The sequence below is a fragment of the Gouania willdenowi genome, unplaced genomic scaffold, assembly GCF_900634775.1.
Source record: "Gouania willdenowi unplaced genomic scaffold, fGouWil2.1 scaffold_258_arrow_ctg1, whole genome shotgun sequence".
Lineage (NCBI taxonomy): Eukaryota > Metazoa > Chordata > Actinopteri > Blenniiformes > Gobiesocidae > Gouania > Gouania willdenowi.
This window is the reverse complement of record NW_021145015.1, coordinates 303,476-319,846: the sequence shown is the minus strand read 5'-3', so window position 1 is coordinate 319,846 and position 16,371 is coordinate 303,476. Positions and strand designations below refer to the sequence as shown.

Sequence of the window (16,371 nt, the reverse complement as noted above, 5' to 3'; positions counted from 1 at the left end):
GATGGGGAAATCAGAGGCTTTAAACTGATTGACAGAAACTTTACTGCATGCTCACAAATTCACAATAGTACACATCACCAAATCAGAACTTAAAACATGACCCATTTGCCACAGCTAAACACATAAAATAAATATCATATTTGTAAAGTATAAGTCATTAAGTCCAATGTAATCATGCTCCATGAGGCAGTCAGGTAGATCCAACGGAGCAGAGACCTGAACAGTGATGCAGGCCTGCAGCCTCTCTTCCCTCTGGTACAACCACTTCATCATGGTCATCATCAGTACCATCCTCCAGCTCCTCCAGTACGTCCTGTGTGCCGACACAAATGTTGTGCAGCATGCAGCAACCACTATTGGTGCCAATGTGGGCCACACCTCCACAGCGCCATATTATATATACTGCTTATTGTCCAGCTTCAACACGACCTATGAAAATGATGTTACAACAAGCACATTAACACATGTAGTACAGTAAGCCATATGAATGTGTATTGGGTCATAACTTATATTTTTACTAGCTATTGGTTGCCGATACGGGGTCACAATGGTGACTGTGTGCAGCAGACATGGGTACCTCCCATCTCCCAGCAGACAATACCCCTCAGGTGGGTACAGGGACTCCTTGAACATAGGGGGTCTCCTTAGGATGAGGGCATAATGTACAGAGCCCAGGTTTCCAACATAAACATCAAGGAAAGCCCTACGTTCATCACAGATCCTCTGCAGGATGATGGAGGGGAACAGCTTTCTGTTAATGTAGGAGGCTCGTTGAGGCTCTGCGGGAGGCACCGTGCGTACATGGCACCCGTCGATAGCCCCAGCAATGTGTCCCTGCTCCAACACACCTGAATCAAATGAGTGGCTCGTTATCATTCTGCAGAGCTCCATGATAAATTGATTTTAAGCAGGTGTGTTGGAGCAGAGACACATCTAAAGGTCTCAGGAATCAGCCTCAAGGACTGGAGTTTTCACTCCTATTTTATAGATTTTAGCCACAGGTGTTATTGACCATCCAATTTGCCATGACCAGATTACCTGTTAATAGGGACTGTCAATATAATAAAACACATTTACTGTATTTAAAATGATATTCATTTATTTGGTTTTATCACCAAATATTTTATTTGTTTACAAACACAATAATATCTAATCAATGATACATAGTATTTTCTTTGATGTGTACAGTGGAGCGCACATACTCCACACTGTTGTGCACAACGATGTCAGGAAGTTTGCTTTGTCCCAAAACGAGTGGTTTGCCAAGTCCGTTCTCCAAGTCTGGTCCCACTGGTCCCCTATCCAACACCTTCATTCCTACATAAGCCCTCACTGGGTAGCTCATGTACCCCACCATTATCTCTGAGGGAGAGGCTCTCCTTCAAACTCTATCATTATTCTACTACTTTCTACCCTCCTTCCTTCTTCAGGTCTGAACAGCCTCTTTATTATTTTCACTCTAATATTTTGTCTCCAAACTTTCCTCAAATCCAGTCCCTGACACGACTCCTCTTGATACTTTGTTTTCTCCAAACACAAACCTATCCAACACCTTCATTCCACACACACTCTTCATTCTCATGACTTTATCTTTCTGTACTTTTATTTTACAATCAATCAATAAACTCTCTTCTATCTCTCCTACTTTACTTTTTAACTCTCTGGTTACTCCAATAGGACTGCATCTCATCGTCTCCACATCGTCTGACTCTAGTTTGAACATTATCTTGAACTGAGTTTCTTTCTTTTTCCTCCTTATCACCCTCTCTCTATCTTCACCACTACTTTCCTCTAACTCCTGTTTATTCCTTCTATTATCATTTCTTCCTTTTCTTACTAGAGACCAGTCTGAGTTTGTTCTTCCTTCCTTGTCCTCTGTTTCATCCTCCTGTGAGTCAGGTTGTGACGTGGACACTACCCGTGTCACCATGCTTCCCCAGGCTGTGACGTCACACAGGACTTTTTGCTGACTCAGATCATTAATGTTTGTGGTAGGGAGAGGCTGTGTGGGATGTGGTTCAGGGGAGGGGCTGTTGCTGATTAATCACAGGTGTAACACATTGTGATTAATCACACCTGCTTTATATTTTGCAGGGGAGCTGCTGGAAAGGAGGTGTGACAGTCTGCAGAAGCAGGCAGCACACAGAGAACATGTCAGTGATCAGAGGAAATACTTCTTCTCTGTGCACTGGGGCCTCATTTATTAAAGTGTTCCTAGGTAAGCACACTTCAGCTGGTGTATGATAACAACCAGGAAGTGTCACACGTGAGGAAACGCGTTACTTTGTTCATACGGTGTCTATAAAATGAGCAAATAAAACAAATCTCACTCAATGTGAGGTGGAGGCAGTGGTGGAAAGTAACAAATTACATTTACTCTTGATACTGTAATTGAGTAGCTTTTTTGAGTATTTTTAAAATATGTAATTTTACTTAAGTAAATTTTGTTTCAAATAACAATACTTTTACATTTGAAATAGATTCAGTTACAGAATAAAATAAATCCTGCACACAGACGGGACTCTGCTACATTTGTGCTATTGAACGTACCCTAGAGCTGTTGTTAGGATCAGCCAATAGAATGTGTATATGTCTATGACCTGTTCTGTTGATTCATGTGAGTTGTGTGTGACTCAGAGTGGAGCGTTTTTGTGCCCCCACAAAGTTTTCTTAATGCCCCCCATTTAATACTGCCTGGTGCTGACTCTGGTGTCACGTACGCCTCGTCCTCCAGCAGTGCCTGATAAGCCACTGCAACAGCTACAGGTATTGTAGCCAATTGATCAGCAGTTTTGCGCAATGATGATGTGATTTTTAGCTACTATTATTTTTAATATAAAACTGCATTTGTAGGCGTGTGTAGGTCACCCTGGGGTGTCAGTATCATTTTTTCCTCGTTTGGCTCATTCCACCTAGAATGTTTTATAACTTTATATAACATACTGTACACATTTCTTGATTTCAGAGGTGATTTATTGAACGCTCTGACACGTTGGATGTATTGACACAAGCACTTACCTCATCCAATTGACATCCTTGACATTTATTTAATTTATCCAGGTTGGTCACACCATGTCTTGTTCATGCACATTATTTTGAAATGATTTTCTCTAATAAATTTTAACCATGAAAAAGAACCTAATTTATACACGTCTTTTTATTTGTATATAATGTGGATCGGCGATGCCGAAACACGTAAAATAAATCGGCCGGTCGATGAATCGGTCGATCACTAAGAGGTAGTAAAACACCTTTGGTACTATCTATAATTCACAATATTTAATTTCAAGTAAAACCATAATTTTTATCAGTCTCAGGGTGTTTGCTGGTCGGTGATGCTGTGGCTGAGGCCGGCCGCTCCGCCGCACCTCGTCTTCCTCCCACTGCAGGTTTGACCTCACGGGGGGTCCTGGTCCTGCCTATAGGTCTCAATGGTCTCTACACAGCAAAAATGCCGGTGTTAAATTAACATTGAGGGTGTTAATTCTAACACTTAAAAAGTGTCTATATGCGTCCACTTTTTTCAGTGTTAATTTTACACTTTCAAAAGTGTTAAATGTGGTTACACTGTCCGGTGTTAGAAATTTAACACTGGCAAACACTCTGTAGTGTTGATAAAACTTACACTGGTGTAAGTTGACATAATTTTAGCACCAGTCAGATTTGCAAGATTCAACACTAGTGTCATTGTTACAATAATTAACACTACCATTTAACGTTCAAATACAGAATATTGTACACTTGCTGGTGTAATGCTTTGAACCAAATTTACCACTCCTTCCACTCCAACCATGTAGCCATGTAACCTGCAAAAATAAAACTACATACAATGTAATAAAGTTCAAAAACTTTTTATTTTTTTGTACTTTTTTGGAACTCTGCAAGTACCCCCTCCAACAAAGATGTTTAACTATTGATTATAACACTGTACGGCACAATGTACATTAGCTCAGAGTCATTGGCAAACTGGCGGTCATATGTTCTGTAGTAAACAAGATCATCAATACAAACCAATGTGAAGCAATAATGGTTTTCCTCGATTGCAAACGCATTTAGATGGTCATCAAAATACAACGTTGAGACTTTACAAGTGAGAAGATATGCACTGTCATTTGAAATAATTATTCTGACAATCCTGTTGAATAACGGCATCTCATTGTGGACCCCAGTGCATACGTACATCCCAACCTGATACTCAGTACCATAGTTTTTGACCCAAGAGGTTGTGGAAACAAGACCAGTCTCATAAAATGTTTGAGCTAGAGCTTCACTGCCCTCCAAATCACAAACCGAGATTTCATTTATAGAGCCGAATTCAAATCGTTTGAAATAAAAGTTCTCAAAATGAAAAGCTAACTGGTTCTGATGTTTCTTTTCTAGTGTTTTGGTGATATTTTTAAAGTTCTTTAAAGATTTTTTTAAAAAGTTGTGTTTTCCTTCAAACCTCATACACCACATGTGAATGAGTGGCCCAATTTTTCTGATGCAACGAGGATAATGGATCATTAGGTGGTGCTTTGGAATCAGATTTCGCTCTGGAAAGAGATTTTTAAAGAGTCTGTGATGATCCATAAACAGATTATTCAAATAGCACGTCATACCATGGGGTACACTCGGTGCAAATACAATATTCACAATTTGTATGAGGAGTAGCAGCAAGTTCCAGCAGTCATCGCTTCGACTAATCAAATCTCCAAACATTAATGGGGTATTTCGTAAAAGGCACCAAGACTGAATGGCATTGAGCCCAAGATCTTTGCCATTATCATCCAATTTTAACACACTTGGTTTGTTTTTTCTCTGAGTGTATCCATAGTTAAAGCTCATAACTCTCTCCAACAATGAATTTGAGGATATCAAGTTCTTAATCAGGTACTGAAACAAAAGCTTCAACTCATACTGCACCACCCCTTCCAATAGATCGTGCATTATATCAACTGCAAAATTGTTTGAGGTATTGTACAGCTGAATGGAATTGAGTAGGTAGGTTCTTTTGACACCATATGTATGAACTAGTGCAGGATTATGTTGAATGGCACTGCAGTGTTGTGAATGGAGGTCTTCTGAAAGTAAAGTTAAACCGGGATGATCTTCACTAAAAACGGTCTGCAACTCTGTCTTATCAGTTAAACAAAAGCGACAAGAATAATTGGCACTAAAAGACTCAACAAAGCCAAACAGGCCATGTAAAGCCAAGTTATCACCCGTCACCTGAAAAATTGAACCTTTAACTGGGGAAGCAGAAAACGGAAGCAGCACCCCTTCAGTCTCCAAAACCTTTAGATCATCAACAAGGGGCTTCAGAATCGGATCAAAGCCATACTTTTTTAAGTCCTCTGAGTGAAAGAGAGCAACAAGATGAATGTTCATCAACACTGAATTTAATTTAGGTGGCAAATTTCTCAATATAAAATTAATGCAGCCAAGTTTGTGCATACCTTTTTTTGAGCCCAGGAGATTAGCAGTTTCGAAATCATCATAGTAGAGCTGGATCTGAAGTGCATATTCTTGCCGTGAAAATAAAGTATGATTTCTGTAATAAGAACCGTCATTAGCATCTCTGTAAAGTCCCTCCTGATGGATTTTTGCTTTCATAAAAGTGCTGCACAGTTCACTGTTCTGAAACATGGATGAAAGTGAGCCCATAATGGGTACATACATGAATTTATCATTGACAGGAACTTACCTGTATGCACCTGTTGTCTTGTCTCTACGAAGGTCAAAGCGGACACCAAGAATATGCTCTACAGGTTCAACTATTTTCCATTTTTTCTCAAAATATCGCATTCTTTTAGATTCTGTGTTAAGACATGAAAATGGATTCTGCAGTTGGCCAAAACATTCCTGAACCTTTCCCAATGTTTCACTCGATGCACCAGATGATAAACATTCAACAACAGTTTCTTTTGTATGTGTGTGGATGTCATTGACCAGTTCCTCCATTGAACCAACTAAAGATTGGACAGTACTTTCTGGGATTCCTGAGGATTGAACTTGAGCAACTATAGAGCTGCACATGTCCAGTATTTGTCTTCTTTCAATTGGAATGGGAGCCATGACAGTCACAGGAGGATCCACATTGACTGGCTCTGATGTAGAGGGTCCAACTATAGCTAAAGGTTCAAAACTGTCCCCACCTGAATCAACACAGTCTTTGTGAGCTCGATTTAAATGCCGTTGATAACCAGAATAAGTGCAAAACACAAATGAACATCCTTGTTCTCCACATTTCAAACGCAACGACCTCCCAGGGTACAAACCATGCTGAAACTTCAGATGTCTAAATAACAATGAACAACGAGAGTGGCGTACCTTGCAGATGAAACACCTGTATCCCTGCATTTTTCCATGCAGGCAAAGATGTGTACCTTAAAGTTCAGTATTCAGAAGTCTTGCTCGGATTTCCTTGACTCGCGGGCTCTCCTTCATGCTGCCAGTGTCAATGCCGTACACTGTGGTCTGAATGAATGTGTAGAAGTTGAGCAGCGCCTCATCGTAGGACACAGCAAAAGCGAAGTGAGCCTTGAAGAGCTCATCAAAGGCGGCGACTACGGTCTGCACTGAGCAAGGGATGACTTTCTGATCCAGGACAATGTAGAAATTTTGCAGGCTGTTCTTTTTTTCCCCAATGCACAGAAGAAAGGGCTGAACAGAACCAGTATCTTTGATGAAGGTTGCCATGCTTTGCCCCACCTGCATCATAAAAATAGAACAACCCACAAAATAAGGCAAAATATACAGTACGATATATTTAATAAACATGCTCCAAATTCAGATCTGAGGTAAACGAGCATTTTTCAAATCTTGATTTTAAAAACAATTAAAATGTTAAAGTTTTATTATCTTATCAGAAAGCAGATGCTAAATTATTTAAAGATCTCTTCAGGACTGGCTCTTTCTGTTTTCTGATTGTTTTGGCTTCAAGAACATGATTCAAAGAAAGTACATTTGTAAATGTAAAAAATTAAACAAAACAGTGTTAACACCCATTATTTTATTTGAACATGTGGACTAATAGCTGGAGACAGGTCTTGTTCATGAAATACACCAACAAAAAAAAAATCTAACATACCTTAGCTTTAAAGCACAGTGAATTATTCAAAGGGGGCGTATCTTTAGAAACCTCACCAGTCGATTAACTGCATCGGAGGAACTCTGTTTTGATGTTTTACGACCCTTCGATGTTGGAGGCAGCAGATGAAGAAGCAAAAGGAGACCAGCCACCTCAGAGTCCCAAACTAGGAAGAATTGACAAAAAAAAGCATTACTTATACATATTGAAATGATATTCATATTAAAATATATCCAATTTATTCTTACCACCACCATCAATCTTCTGTGCAGACAAGAGTAGGTCAACGTGGTGAGCACTTTGAGCTAGATTTTTGCAATCTGAAATTATTCTTGGTTTGAAGAATGTTAGCCACCTGGCAAGGAATTTCCCGGAGAGTTCCTCCCCAAACAGCAGTGTAAAGTCTTGATCAATCTGAAATTATTAAAATAGTATTGTATCATATTGCATCATTAATGCATGCAAAAATGCAGTCTTTGCTTTACCAAGCCAGGGGTGTCCAAGAATCTTGGGAACGCGTCCAGGACATTGGAGGCTGTGGCTGGATCTTGAACCACCTTTTGTCTATGCTGAAATGTTGCCATCATTTTTTGTTGGACGATCTTCTTGTCAGCAGAATGCCTCATCATAGACATGGCTTCTTTACATTCATCACCAGACAGCTGCCTCACAGTTGTACTTATTGGACGAGGAGTCTTTGGGCCCTCTTGAAAAGAAGACTTGGATGTCTTTGTGTCATCAGGGGAGTTGCGCTGGACAGTTTTCAGCCTATACGCCAGGTAGCCGAGACCACTCTGTTGGTCATAGAAGTGTTCCTATAAAAAAAAAAAAAAAAACACAAAGAAAAATACTCTGGTGAGTCCAGATTTTGTGACAAATTACACTACTAAATGATTAAACAGGATTATGAGTGTTTAACCCTAAAAAATAAATTGTTGTGAAGGTTAAATCATCAATTGGACTGGGTATAGCTTTTTCTTAGCTCTTGTGGTCAGACCACAAAAGCTAAGATGATGTTTCTGTGAATAAAAGTGAAACGTCCTCAACTCAACCAAATCAGTCCAGTTGACAATTTAAACTTCACGACGGTCTGGACTAATAAGAGCCTTCACGAACATAACAAAACAAAAACAGAATGCTACAAACAGATAGCTGGTTTTCAGTTTACATCAATAGCCTACAATCCAAAACTGAAATGCTAACTTTACTTCTCAATAAAACATTACAGACCTGTAGAATGCTGTAACTTACGTGTCGTCTGAAACCCCTTATTAGTACATATAAAAATTAAATGCAAAAAAGCATTTGAGAGAATAACATTAAAAAAAACATAATAAAATGAATTTAATTCATACATACATATCCATTCTTTGAATATGGGTCCTTTAAGTTTGGAAACAACATTATTATACCAAGAGCATACAATATGCGGACCTTCGTTGGGGGGATCCTCCTGAGAAGACATTATAAATCTCAATTAAAAACAAATTTAACAAAAACAATGTATACTCGTAAAAAGCTTGACTCAAAACTACAAAGAAACATGGTTTTGGTCAAAATAGTGAAAACTATTTCAAATTCAATTAGTGTAAATGGCCACCTTAAATGAACAAGCATGTTTGCTTACCCGTGAGTCTCTACCATGTCAGCCGCAAGTATGTTCACCATTTTTCTTCTTGTGCCATCAGAAAGGCATTTTTTTTGGTCATATTCTTTGAATATTTTCTCGCCACCTGGTTTTGATTGTAGGTCTGCCTGGACAATCTGAAACAATCCAAAACATCCATTTAACACATATAGTACAAAAAAAAAAAAACATATATAACCTGTGGTTAATGTCTGCATTCGCTTCTACTGGCTTGACCAAGGGGATATCCCTTTGGCTCATTCGGTAGAGTGTTGGACTGCCATTACAGCGACCAGGGTTGGATTCCCGAATGGGACAAGTTTGGAACTTGTTACACACACACATATATATATATATATATATAAGAAAAAAAAAACACTTACATCTCTGGCTACAGTGCTGTCAGACGGTCCTTCAAGCGTTTGTCTTCTCCGAGCGCTGGTTGATTTCAGTATTATTGTCGAATCTGAACTTGAACCAGATGATGCAATAGAGGCACGTGATGGAGACCACTCAGAGAATGAACTGTCTGAGAATGAAGCTTCTGAGACTGGAGGATCTGGAGACAAATCCTCAGTTTTGTCATCTAAGAAAACAAAACAGATGTGCAGCCAGATTAAGCAATTAAGGCAAGGCAAGGCAAATTTATTTATATAGCGCATTTCATACTCAAGGCAACTCAATGTGCTTTACATGATAAAACATTCAATTGTTTAAAATCAATAAGAACATTTAAATCAATAAGAACATTTAAATCAATAAGAACATTTAAATCAATAAGAACATTTAAAATCATCAGTAAAATCAATTAAAATCATCAGTAAAATCATCATTACATCAACAACATGACTAAAAATCTCTCTCTCAATCATATGCAGTAGAGAAAAAAAGTGCCTTTAACTTTGATTTAAAAATGTTCACATGTGATGCTGACTTCAGCTCCGCTGGCAGTTTGTTCCACTTCTTTGCAGCATAACAACTAAAAGCAGCATCACCATGTTTACTGTGAACTCTGGGCTCCACTATCTGATCTGTGTCCATAGATCTGAGAGACCTGCTGGGTTCATACCTGACTAACATCTCACTGATGTATTCTGGACCAAACCCATTCACACATTTATACACCAGCAGCAGAACTTTAAAGTCTATTCTGAGGCTGACTGGGAGCCAGTGTAAAGACTTTAAAACTGGAGTAATGTGCTCTGACCTCTTTGTTCTTGTTAAGACCCGAGCTGCAGCGTTCTGAACCAGCTGTAGCTGTTTGATGCTCTTTTGGGGGATTCCTGTCAGAAGACCATTACAATAGTCCAGTCTGCTGGAGATAAAAGCATGGACCAGTTTCTCCTGGTCTTTCTGAGCCATTAAACCTTTCACTCTGGAGATGTTCTTTAGGTGGTAGAAGGCTGTTTTTGTGATAGATTTGATCTGACTGCTGAATGTAAGATCTGTGTCAATCAGAACACCAAGGTTTTTGACTTGGTCTTTAGCTTTTAAAGATCGAGACTCAAGATAATTGCTGACAGCAGTCCTCTTTTCCTTGTTACCAAAGACAATCACCTCCGTCTTGTCATGGTTTAGTTGAAGGAAGTTTTCACTCATCCAGCAGTTTACTTTTTCTAAACAGTCACACAACACCTCAATGGGACCATGGTCATCTGGGTTCAGTGATAGATATAGTTGTGTGTCATCTGCATAGCTCTGATAATCAACCTTACAGTTCTGTAAAATTTGTCCTAAAGGAAGCATATAAAGGTTAAACAGAAGGGGTCCAAGAACAGATCCCTGAGGAACCCCACAGGACATTGGTAATCTGTCAGATTCAAAGTTTCCAATGCTTACAAAATAGCTTCGCTCCTCCAAGTATGACTTAAACCATTGCATTACTTTTCCATTTAGTCCAACCCATGTTTGCAATCTGTGCAACAAAATTGTATGATCTACAGTGTCAAATGCAGCACTTAGATCCAATAGAATGAGAACAGATACTTTTCCTGAATCAGTGTTCAACCTTATGTCATTGATCACTTTGATAAGAGCAGTTTCAGTGCTGTGATGAGAACGAAAACCTGACTGAAATTTATCAAATATTTTGTTGAATGTTAAGAATTGACTCAGTTGGTTGAAGACCACCTTCTCAATGATCTTGGCCATGAATGGAAGGTTGCTGATTGGTCTATAGTTAGCCAGTATAGAGGCATCCAGTGTTCTCTTTTTTAACAGCGGTTTCACAGCAGCTACTTTCAGGGATTTTGGTACGGTGCCTGATTGGAATGAGCAGTTAATTATCTGACACAAATCAGTGACAATTGACTTTACAACAGTTTTAAAGAAGTTTGAGGGTATTGTGTCAAGGCAACATGTTGATGGATTCAGCTGCTGAACAGTCTCCTCTATTGTTTAAGGTGATACAGTAGAAAATTACTTTCATCTCTCACCGTTGGAATCTTTAGTGAAGGCTTTTAAAGACACCTGTACAGACTTCAGAAGTTCATCAAATATGTCTGGATCCACTTCTACTTCTGTAGAGTCCTTTAAGATCAAGGTTGTGGACTCTGGCAGATTGAATTTTTGGCGTACTAGCAAAAGAAGAAAAACTGCATTAAACAAGAAACGCAAACATTTTCCTAAACAATCAGACATAAGGTAGATCATTGTAGATTTGTGTTTTGTACTTACCATGTGAAATTAGCGACATATAAAATGGTCAATTTGAGAATGCTAAAATGAATAGATTTGAAAACAAATACAGTCACATTACCTTCTTGTATAAAGCCTGAATAGCTGTAGACATCGTCTGTCGTTGGCACCTTGACCCACTTGCTCACTGTCTGGTATTCTACTGGAACCAGCATATCAAAGCCTACAAAAACAAAACTAAATTATCATAAACCCAAGGTGTGTTTATATTAAGTAGATTAAAAAAAATCAAAAAGTTATTTGTAAAAATACAGTATCAATGACAAAATAGTCAACAGCAACAAAAAAATAGAGCATGACAGAGACAAACCTACTAATATATTTATCAAACCATTTCCCAAGAATATACAAAAAGCATTTTTATATTTTATAATTTGTTTTTCCTGATACATCAATGCAAACACATAAACTCTCAAACTCTGACAGTCATTCAGTACTCAAGCTATATTTGTCCACTCCAGTCATATCAGATCGACACCTTAGGAATCACCATTATGTCTCTTGGTTGCGAAATCACAGGCTAAAGAACGATGGTCACTATGCTCGACTTTATATTCAAGTTTATTATTTCTTTCACATGAAGACACGCGCACATAGCTGTAACAGATTTGCAAAGTTGGGTTCCGAAACACACATGGGTGCTAGGGCCGGGACAACGCACCAACGTAATGGATGATAAAACAACAAAGCAAAATGCATCGCGGAGGGAATGTGTAAAAAAGTAAAATTAAAACAAAATGTACAACTTATGCATTTACATACCAATTGTAAAACGTACCGTTCTCCTATGACAGTAATATGCCTTCCTTGCTCTGTTGTAGCAAGCCACCCTTGACTGTTGACACCACGACTGCAACTGAAAAAATAAATTAAAAGGTTTTTAAAAGTGATAGCAAATGTAATTGATGTTAGCAGACAGACTATTGAATTAAATGTTGTTCTTGTTAGAGACTAGAGATGGGTATCATTAAAAATGTATCAATACTACTGCTCTTATTGATACCCTTATCTTAACTTTTTTTTTTAAATCAATGGAAATTAACAAAAAAATAATAAAATGAACATCAATCTGTTTATTTTTGAAAATGTTAACAATATGGCACACAAAATAAATGAAAAACAGAAAATAAATAGTTCTAAACAAAACAAAGTGTAGAATATAAATAAAATAAAAAATACAGTATAAATATTTTTATTAACAAAACACTAAACCAACTATATAAACAATACAAATATTCAAATCAAGCATATCAAACATAACTTGATGAAAAATTGTGCAAAAGGAAAATTAGAGCTGCACCGGCTCGTGACAACATGGCTAACTATGTTGATTTACCTCTGTTTTGCCATATTAACTCGCAACGTTTTAGATGTATGATAATATATGATAACAAGTTACTACTCGAACTAAACGTGGCCGACAGCCGAGGCACTGTAACGACCGATGGGCGGGGAAAACTACGCCGAAATGAAAAAGCGGCCCAGGAAGCAGCGGGTTTTCCTGCCAGCATTCGCCGCCCCGAGAGCAGACAGAGGCGGCGCGACAACGTGGCAGCATCGCTACCGCGGAGAACTATTGGCTAGGCTAAAGTTGCTAAGCCAGGCAGCACGGCAGTATCAATGCTTGTCTCAGGCTTGAGGATTAACACGACCATAAAATTACCGTTAAAAGAGCCAATAAGGATGTAGCTTGTTGGTCCGAGTGGACCAACAGACCATGGGGCCGTTTTAATACCGGGTTTCGGTACCCATCCTTATTCGTGACCAGTCACTTCGACAAAAAAATAAATAAACAACAACTCAACTCAAAATATCCATTATGTTTCTGTGTAGAAATGTTAACTTTAAGACTTTGAGTCGGTATCTGTGTCTAAATTTGCCAAAAAACATAGAATATGAGCAAAGAAGCCTTACCGTAGCAACAAGAAAAATGGCGACGACAGAATAAAGTTTGCGCACCTGCACGAGGCTTGAGTCTCCTCCTCGATGGAAATGAAAGGTGTGGTCAAGTTTTACACTGAATAGTGTAAAAGACCCTACACCGAGATGACCCAGCGGACCACGAAGCACAGCAGGTTTGCAGCCAGCACTCGCCTCTACTGGAGCAGATGGAGGCGGAGCGACAGACGTGGCAGCGTCGCTACCGCGGAGGACTATCGACAATGCTAAGAATAAATGAATACAAAAAAAATGTAAAATAAAATAGAATACAATTATACAAAAAAAAACATATCGGCTAAACCAGGCAGCACGCAGTATCAATGCTTGAGGTTTGAGGATTAATGTGACCTTAAAATTACTGTTAACAGGAGCTTAAGGATGTCGTTGCCTCGGGGCCGTTTTGATAGCGTGTTTAGGTACCCATCCCTATTCAGGACCAGTAACTTCGACAAAAAAATAAACTACAACTCAACTTAAAATATCCATTATGTTTCTGTGAACAAATGTTAACTTTAAGACTTTGAGTCTGTATATGTGTCTAAATTTGCCAAAAAAACATTGAATATGAGCAAAGAAGACTTACCGTAGGGACAAGAAAAATGTCAACGACAGAAAACAGCTTGCACCTGCACGAGGCTTGAGTCTCCTCCTCGACGAAAATGATGGGTGTGGTCAAGATTTACACTAACAGTGTAAGACCCGTTTAACAATGAAAATCCACATCAACACTCACACTACAAGTGTCACTTTTAATCAGTAAAGTGTAATATTAACTCTAGATGGTGCAAGATACAACTTACACCGAAAGATTAACACTGGCAGATTTGCTGTGTATAGATCCTCTCCCTCTGGAGTCTCCCCTGTGCCTCGTCCTCCAGCAGTGCCTGATAAGCCAATGTGTGTCTTTACACATTGTGCGTTCCTTTTTATAACAGGTAATGCAGCTAATTGATCAGCAGTTTTGGGCAATGACCGTGTGATTTTGATTACTAATATAAAACTCTATTTGTAGACGTGCGTACATCACTCACTCCCTGGGGCGTCAGTATAATTATTTCCTCCTTTGTTTTTGCAAATATATCCTTCATATGATTTTTGTTGTTATTGTGAAATGTGTTTGATTATTTCACACAAACTATTAATTTCACAGAGCTGTCATTAATTTCATCGTTCTCCTGTTGGGGTCGGAGTTTCTCATTTCTCATAATTTTGTGCGTACGGCAGAGTCAGATCCGCTGTGGAGGTGTGTACATTATTTTTTTTTTATAAATCCTAAACTTTGATTATATGTGGCGTACGCTTTCTTTTGCACGTACACAGCATTCCTAAATGAGGCCCCTGGTGTCTCTAACGAACCCTTACGGACAACAAGTTTGTCACAATGTTGCTGTGACTGGACAGCGTCTTCAGATCAGTTTGAGTGCAGTGGGACACAGAGGCTGAGTGGGATGGTTATATCAGGGTGAGAGAACTATTTGCCTTAAATGATTGGTTTGTAGCTGCATACGCTGTGGAGTTTATATAGTTTACACAGCTATGTGTTGCTTTAGTGGTGTTTTATCAAGGTATCACTTATTATATTCACTTTTAATGAGAATATACAGAGAAAGACCTGTGTATATTTCTAACTGATTATTAGTGGAATGCACAGGCTGTAAACTAAATGGAATTCTGTGATGTATTGGGTTTGGACATCAGGGCTGAGTGGTGTGAGGTTGCTCTAAAAGTGATAATGATTTGACATTCGATGCAATAGTAACCCTTACATCTTCTTTAATATAACAGAACCATCAAACACCACCAGAGAACCCCTTGACTTGAACTTTATTATTCTATAAATGTGTGTGAATGACAATATAAATATCCTGACTTTGCCAAAAATTGTATTTACTGTTAAGTCTTCAGTACTCAGTTGAGACTTGGTCTCATCTGAGTTCCAGTTCTTTTAAACCATGACTGGAGGTTGTAGTGGTTCACTGCACTGTGGGTTGTAAAAATGATAAGGTTTCAATATTTTCATGTAATGTAAGGATAAATGTATATTGAACCTGGCAGCATTACACTATATTATACTATTTGTACCATAACCCTATGTGTTTTTTATGTAGCACATACAGGTCAAGTGGTAAAATAACAAGTACATCATCACTGTTTGTATTTTACTGAGAGAGTTCAGGTGTAATGTGTCTGTATAGAGCAGGGGTCTGCAACCTTTACTCTGAAAGGAGCCATTTTGTCTAATCTCACCTGGATTAAAATCCTTCTGGAGCCGAAAAAATACCTTCTCAATGAAGAAAATATAGTGTTTAAAATTCTAAACACTTAAAATAGTATAGAATAATGTTGTGAGTTAACGGATTGAAAGGGTTACAAAAAATAACTTGAATTTGATAACACATGATCATGTGATGTCACATGCTAATTGCTCATTTCTTGCAACATATCAAACATGCATATTAAGCCAACATGTTGGCAATTAAATAAATCTTTCCCCAAACAAATAAAATCTCTATTTTCTTCCAGAATAGTGTTTTTGTTAGTTTAGTTATCTTAAAATGTATGGTTAGCCACAGGTGGAGGAAAGTTGTTGGTTGATGAAGTAGGAAGGTGGCAGAGTTATTGCACAATGTGATTTATTTTTTAGCTTAACAATTTGTTTTATCATAATTGTATTTGAAGTTAGTCATCAATCATCTATACCCTCTGTAAGAAAAATAACAATTCATTATTTTTTATTCTTTTAAAGCTATAGGGAGCCATTGCAAAAGAGTCAAAGAGCCACATGAGGCTCCAGAGCCGCAGGTTGCAGACCCCTGGTATAGGAAGACCAGTGTTAATATCAATAGTACACAGATGTTTTGATTAACACTCAGTTTGTTTTGAAAAGATGATAAGACAATTTGACAAATACTGTAGACTTGATGTTTTGTGTTTTTCTCATACACAGATGCATCACCTCTTAACTGTGAGTGTGTGTAGTTATCTAGTAAAATCTTATTTACTAGTAGAAATAATAGCTTATGCTTACTACTTT

At 38.3% G+C, this 16,371-nt stretch overlaps 1 long non-coding RNA gene across 1 annotated transcript; it reads right to left on the bottom strand.

Annotated features, from left to right (window-relative positions):
- Positions 1 to 9,148: 9,148 nt before the first annotated feature.
- On the bottom strand, positions 9,149 to 12,218 carry LOC114459079 (uncharacterized). Its single transcript, XR_003673214.1, has 4 exons — positions 12,175 to 12,218; positions 11,458 to 11,559; positions 11,135 to 11,275; positions 9,149 to 9,285 (listed from the first exon to the last, which is right to left on the bottom strand). It is a non-coding gene; the product is annotated as an uncharacterized LOC114459079 (long non-coding RNA).
- Positions 12,219 to 16,371: the final 4,153 nt, after the last annotated feature.